We start from the raw sequence: 7,361 nt of genomic DNA, 5'->3' as shown, positions 1-7,361 counted from the left end.
TGTCTATGGCTGCTTTCAGGTGACAGTGGCAGAATTGGGTGGCAGTATGACCCACAAAGGCTAAAACATTCATTATCTGACCCTTTACTAAAAAGCTCTGCCAAAAAAAAAAAAAAAAAAAAAAAAAAGCTAGAATGAACCCAGGTGGTCACATAAACACCTGCTCTGTGCTTTCTAACGAGTTTAGTTTCAAAAGATATCGAGATTTGAAAATGCCTTTCCAAAGAGTATGACAGTGAGAGAAATCTAGCATGGCTGGCTCCATCTTGCCCCTAGCCTCACAGGCTACCTGTCATCACTCGTTCCAGGCTGTAGGCCAAGCTAACCATGAGAAGAATTTATAGTTTAAAGCAAGGATGATAATAGCCCTTCCCCAAACTAAACCACCTTTGTGAAACTAATGAAACGCCACAAGATTAGGATTATGAGAGGGGCCTGAGTTCTGCTAAGATATAGGTGTAGTTAAATGATAACCAGCTGTTAGGTCCAGGGTCAGGTTCCAGCCCATGCTGAGGTCTGAAGGGAGTGGGTGGATGAATGGTAGATAGCTGAAATAACATTTGGAGGGCCGTAGGAAGGTGAAATGTAACTTTATTCAGCAGCTGTCTCACCAGCAGCTCTCTTACACTGCCTGTTCTGTCTCAGCTGCTTGCTCCGGCAGCTCTCATGCACAGCTGCATGGCTGGCTCTCTCTTCAGGGTTAGCAGCTTAATTCTTTCTCTGTCTGGTCACAAACAAGCTGAGCTGTATCCTGGCTCTTCTCTGTTCATCTACAAAGACAGCTTTGGCTCTCTTTCTCAGGGTGCAAGCATCTGTACAGCGTCAGCAGGGCAATTATACCTTTTACAGACAATAGTGGCATAGAGCTAAGTGATGGCCTTCTTCTGTTGTGGCTACATAGTTGTGTTTACATTGTAACAACTGGAGTTATGCACCTGTGCTGCAAACTCACTGAGTCATGCAGGATGTAAGCATCCTACCTGGGCCTATCCTTGACCAAAGCACATCCATTACCTTACACCAGCCATTGTTCTGCAGTCTGCAAGATCTATAACTTCTCCTATCACTTCCATAAGTAACATCGCTATCGTAGAACCTAAGATTGGCCTTTGAGATATTTTTCAGACTTTTGCATTTCTGGCAACCGACTAACCCTACCTGGATACATGTGACTTGGGGTCCTGTGGCCCCCACCCAGAGGTGAACTCAGTGCACACAGACCATTTTCCACAGCCCTATGATTTCATCCCCAACCAATCAGCATTCCCCACCCACCTTGGCCTCCCAAAGTGTTGGGATTACACACAGGTGTGAGCCATGGCACCCGGCCCCTTACTACCTTTAGAGAGATGATAGGCTCCAGATGTAATAAGCTCACACTTTTCCCCAAACCACATTCTCGGTATAAAGAGAAATTATGTTGTTCTCAAAACAGTACAGAAGACAGGTGACTATAGTCTCCTGTTCAAATGTATATAGCTTTATCACAAGTTAAAATGTCTTTGCCTCACTGATAATTCCCTTTAGTTCTGTGGTTAAGAATTCTGAACTTGGTAAGACTGCTTAGATAGGGATGACTTGAAGTGAGTCATCACTTCAACTATTTGTCCTTCCGTTTCTTAGTAAAAAAAGGAGGCATAACACAACTTAGCATACAGCTGTTATAAATTGTAGCTGCTTCATTACCACGTTTTATCAAATCTCACATGCTATCAATTGGAATTTGAATTTCTAAGTATAACCATTAAGTAAAAGCACTGCCATTTAGACCACAACCCAACACCCTCTAATCACTGAGAATTTTTATTTTATGCCCATTGAATACTCCTTTGGGCTTATTTAAATATAGATTTTTATGATACTTCACTCTTGTGCATACACACAAAAAAAAAGGAAAGTACAAACAAAATAAATTGGCTAAGGTATATTCCTAAGACATCTTTATGTTTGAAGTCTAGCTCTCCTGAGTTCTTTTTCCACACTTTTATGAACATGATCATCGTCCGTGGCCATGTGTATTTGTGCAGTATTTCTTTTCTTTCTTTGAGACAGGATCTTGCTCTGTTGTCCAGGGTGGAGTGCAGTGGCATGATCACAGCTCATTGCACACTTAACCTCCTGGGCTCAAGTGGTCCTCCTGCCTCAGCCTCCAAGTAGCTGGGACTACAGGTATGTGCCACCATGCCCGGCTAATTCTTTGCTTTTGTAGAGACAGGGGTCCCACTATATTGCCCAGGCTAATTTCAAACTCCTAGCCTCAAGCAATCCTCCACTTCAGCTTGCCAAAGTTGTTAGGATTACAGACATGAGCCACTGTGCCTTGCTGGCACAGAATTTCTTAAGGGGGTACTCCACTATTGAATCTGGAATTGCCTTCCATGTCAGCCACACCCATTCTGTAAATTTTGTGACTGGCACTTTCCTATTGGTCTAAGCTCATAGTTAAATATGCAGGCAGCTTCCGTCAGATTCAGGCTTGCCATCCTAAAAACGATTCAAATGATGAGCATATTACTTACCACAGCTTCTCATTCTTTGAAATGTTTAAAAACTATTCTAAGGCTTGTTCATTCCTCTTCTCTTCCATTACATGGGTCAGTATGTAAACAACACATGCATGGCCAGCAAGGCAGAAAACTCAATTATGGTGACCCCAACAGAAACAGCCACAGCCAAGTTTCCCCTTGCTTAGGCCAGGCCAGGTGCATCACGTCTGTGCTCATGCAGCAGGGATTGTGCGATACATTCTGATTGCAGAGATGATTAGACATTCGGAAGGGAGACCCTTAGAGATGACAGCATGTGATGCTCTTTTATTGCTTCTCATAGCATTGTCCCTTTTATGATTCTACTTGAACTCAAACTGTCAGAAAGGGTATAGCAATGAGCAATATGACTGTGGTGCCCAGGGTTCCAAAAAGAAACCTTCAGTGTTTCCGTGCCAACCGGCATCCATCCCAAGAGTTGTCTGTGAATAAGCTGGGTCCACCTGTGGTGTGTCAGCCACTGGCAAACTTCGGAGGCTGCAGGGCACAGAAAAAAACCCAGCCTTGGCTGTACTCCTCTCAAAGCCTAGCATTCTTAGATGTGGAGGTGGCAGACGGGTCCGACAAACCTAGGGCAACAAAGGATGCATCCTGTGGCCTGCGGAGTGTCAGGGAAAGCGCGTGTCCTTCCTTTGAATTTGGAGGGTCAGGTGAGGATGGGCAGACATTCGCAAAAGTAAAGTCTCTTTAAGGGGCCTGTTCAGAAACCTCTGTGCAGGAACTAGTCACCTGCCTCCAGGTGAGACTTAAAAACAAACAAACAAAACATACATTTGTTTGTTCGTATTTACCTGTATTATCTATTTAATTTTGTTTTATGGCACCACCTATTAACATTCCTTTAATGCATTTTCAATGTATTTGATGTATGCTGATCAATTATTTCTCATTTTTTGTCCTTTTTTTTTGAGATGGAGTCTCACTCTCTTGCCCAGGCTGGAGTGCGGTGGTGCGAGCTTGGCTCACTGCAACCTCCGCATCCTGGGTCTCATGAGTAGCTAGGACTACAAGCATGTGCCACCATGCCCAGCTAATTTTTGTATTTTTAGTAGAAACAAGGTTTCACCATGTTGGCCAGGCTGGTTGCAAACTCCTGACCTCAAGTGATCCACCCACCTCGACTTCCCAAAATGCTGAGATTATAGGCATGAACCACCGTGCCTGGCACTAATTTTAATGTGATGTTACTCCCAAGAACTCTTGGAAGTAGAGTAGACATGAAGCAATCAGATGTCCCCATGGACCAGTGATTCTCAGTCCTGGCTGTGCATTAGAAGCTGCTGGGGAGTTCTTAAAATATACCCATGTTCACACTCATGTCTGAGACCAATTTAGATTAAACTAGAATATCTGGGGGTGAGGCCCAAACACTGGTTTATTTATTTGCTTATTTATTTTTGAGACAGAGTCCTGCTCTGTTGCCCAAACTGGAGCACAGTGGCACGATCTTTGCTCCCTGCAACCTCTGCCACTTGTGTTCAAGCGATTCTCCTGCCTCAGCCTCCCAAGTAGCTGGGATTACTGGTGTGCACCACCACACCTGGCTGACTTTTGTCTTTTCAGTAGAGATACGTTTTCACCATGTTGACCAGGCTGGTATCGAACTCCTGGCTTCAAGGGATCTGCCTGCCTTGGCCTCCCAAAGTGCTGGGATTACAGGTGTGAGCCACCATGCCCAGCCAGTACTGGTATTTTTTTTAATTACTCAAGTTGATCCTAATGTAAGCACAGGTTAGAGCCACTGCACAGGGTGGTGATGCTCAAGGCTTGCTGCATGTGGGTCACCTGGGATGCTCTTAGAGCATATTAATACCTAGGCCTCAACCTATATCAATTGAATCCAAATTTTAAAGCTTCTGGGTGATTCTAATGTGGAGTCAGAATTGAGATGTACTGCCTTAGACCAGAGAAGAATAACTTCTTCTTACTTTACATCTCATCTCGAATTATGTAACCATGTCATTCAAACAAACCTGTTATTGGTCCTTATGTTATTAAGTCCAAACTTAATTATTGTGCATCAGCCCACACAATAAAAACTTCTACTGGTCAAATGAATTCCTTGATCTTACCCTGAAGTTAAAGTCTGGGCATACGGAGATATTATCCTCTTTCCCGTTTTCTTCTTCATTTGTTTAGCCCCAGTTGGAGGGGCCTCATTCAAGAATCTAAGTGGAGCCAAAGTTCTGCTTCACCAAGGCCCACAAAATGGTGAGTTGATAGGCTGGGCAAACACACAAAAGCCCCCAACAAATATTCAAAACACCCCAGAACCACATATGGCTGTGTTTGTAGTTTACCAGTCATGTATCAATTCCTCAGTTTTCAAACATAAGTGGCAGGCCCAGACCTATTCATTTCTTACACTCTAGACAAATGATTCTCAAAGGAGTTGCCTGGGCCATCAGCAGCAGCATCTCCAGGGAGCTAATTAGAAAATTCTAGGGCTTTGTTCAAGGTCTACTGAATCAGAAATTCTGGGATGGGACCCAGAATCAATAGATCTGATTCAGTAGATCAGAAATGGGGCCCAGGTTTGTAACAAGCCTTCCAGTTGATGCAGAACTCACTCAAATTTGAGAGCCAGTGATCACCAAAGGCTCTTTAATGTAACCAGCTGAAGACCCCTGCAGAGACTGAATGTTCTGTACATGAGCAGGCAAAGAGAAACCAAAGAGATTTGTGATTTTACTTATCTTGGGTAGCAATAGACTCATTCCAGTTGTTCAGAGTCCACCCCTTTGAACTTAGAACAAAGATAACTCTCCATCCAGAGTTTGGATAAGTCTCCCATCAAGGTTAACTGACATTGAGATGACCATGTCTTCGCAACATGAAACAATGTGCGCCATGCAAACAATCTTCTTTCTCCCGGAGAAATTATGTGAATGCTTGGGCAACATTCGGAAATTGCCAGTGTGGCGTCTCCAGGTACTTCCTGAGTCACCATTCTTTCCTTTGGTGTCATCTTGTACATTTAAAACCTTTTGCATTCTTCTTTTCAACTTCCCGTTTGTTCTCTGTGTCCCTAGCAGCTCAATTCTGAATTTCGTGTGGGTTCTGTGTAGGGAGGAATATAGTCGCCACCCTCCCATGGCCCAGGAATCCCATAATTAAAATGAGCAATACTCCAAAGTAATCTCACGGCCTTTTGTGTGTCTCACAATGACAGTCTCTGCCACAAATATAAAACAGGGGAAATGAGCCTGGGTAATGGACACAGGCCCCCATCCCTTCCCACAGATTCGTATCACAGAGCAAAGAGCCTACATAACTGCCTTCCACTGGGTAGAGGGTTAATGCCTTTTAACTTGGTAGTTTTGTGGTTAGAGGCTCCCAAAAAATAACTTCTATTGTGAGTATTGCACCCTCCTCTACCGTTGCAGGAGACTTGCGTTTTCACACATGGCCTGAGTTCCTTCCTTCCCAGCACACCTGCCTGCCAAATCTCATCCCTACCTCTGCCTGAGGACTCCAGATGTTAGTACTGATGGATGATGGAAACAGGACCAAGTCTGAATTCATAGCTGGTCACAGCAGCACTGCCCCTGGTTCCTGGAGGCAGCCTGGAGGGCAAGCTTTGTTCCTCATTAGTGCGTGAGCTGATGGCCACAAGTTGACATGAAGGACTCCTTTTGTTTTATTCAACGTAAAGCCCCTTTCCCCAAAATCTTACTCTGGTTTCTTTATTTTCTTACTCCCTCCACTATCCCCAGCTCTTTTTTTCCCTAGAGCTTTATTGGGGTACAATTTACTTAATAAAATTTACCCATTTCAAATGTATGATTCTCAGTACATTTAAAATTGTGCAACCATCACCACAGCTTAATTTTATCACATTTTTTCACCCTATCTGCAGTCACATCTGGGTCCTTTTTGGCAACTGGGATGCCTGGGCCATCTGCTGTCACCCTCTCCTGGGAGAGATGATCTCAAAGAGCCCAGAGAAAGTTCATTCAAAAAAAGTTCTTTGTTGCTCCCACCCAAACGCTGCTCTTCCCCTAGACTTGGGCTCCTACCATAGCTCTGGCTTTGATCCCTGAGAGCCCCTGTCCCAGACAGTACAGTGCGGGGAGATGGTGTAAGCCCATTTCAACTTCACACACATCAACAGGCCTGTTCAACCTTGTATGTGAAGCTGCCAACGTGTGCTTCTGTGGGAAGTGGTTAAGAGCCCAGGTTCAAATGCAAGCACTGCCATTTACAAGCTATGCATTGAGAAACTCGCCTCCTACGGCTGCAGTTTCCTACTATGTAAAATGGAAATCAATATAAATATACCATATTCACGAAGAGCCTGGAGTACCTGTCACATTCTCAGTGACATTCGCAAATGTTATCCCCTGTTCCTAGACTTTGATCACAGTTTTAAAGGGGACTTCCCCACTTCCAAATTCGGAACTCTCACCACTTAAGAGGTTGAGAGATGTCACCCCTGACAGGTGCCACAGAACACCCCCAGATGCGCAGAACAGGAAGATGTGGTCGGAAATCCTGGGAGAAAGGCTGGAAGAGTTACAGATCAGGAGAGATAAAAAAAAGAGACAGCTGGAAACGAGGTACCAGGAAGAGGAGGAGCAGAAGGAAAGACCAGGAAACTGACAGTCAGGGGTCAGGGGCCCAGGGCTGGATGATGGGATGGAGCAGGTGGAGACTGAAGGGGGAGCAAGGAAGCTGAAGGAAGGGCAGGAGGAAATGTGGGGAGGACGCGTTCTGATGAACCTGTGGTCTTCGTATGCTCTTTAAAGTCCAAAATTCTCTATTCCTTGCAGATGAGAGCCAAATACACGTGTTCGGAAAGTATTCTCAAGGTTA

This window comes from Sapajus apella, unplaced genomic scaffold (genome assembly GCF_009761245.1).
Source record: "Sapajus apella isolate SASKATOON/1434 unplaced genomic scaffold, GSC_monkey_1.0 scaffold46, whole genome shotgun sequence".
NCBI classification, from domain to species: domain Eukaryota; kingdom Metazoa; phylum Chordata; class Mammalia; order Primates; family Cebidae; genus Sapajus; species Sapajus apella.
This window is presented reverse-complemented; position numbering follows the sequence as displayed.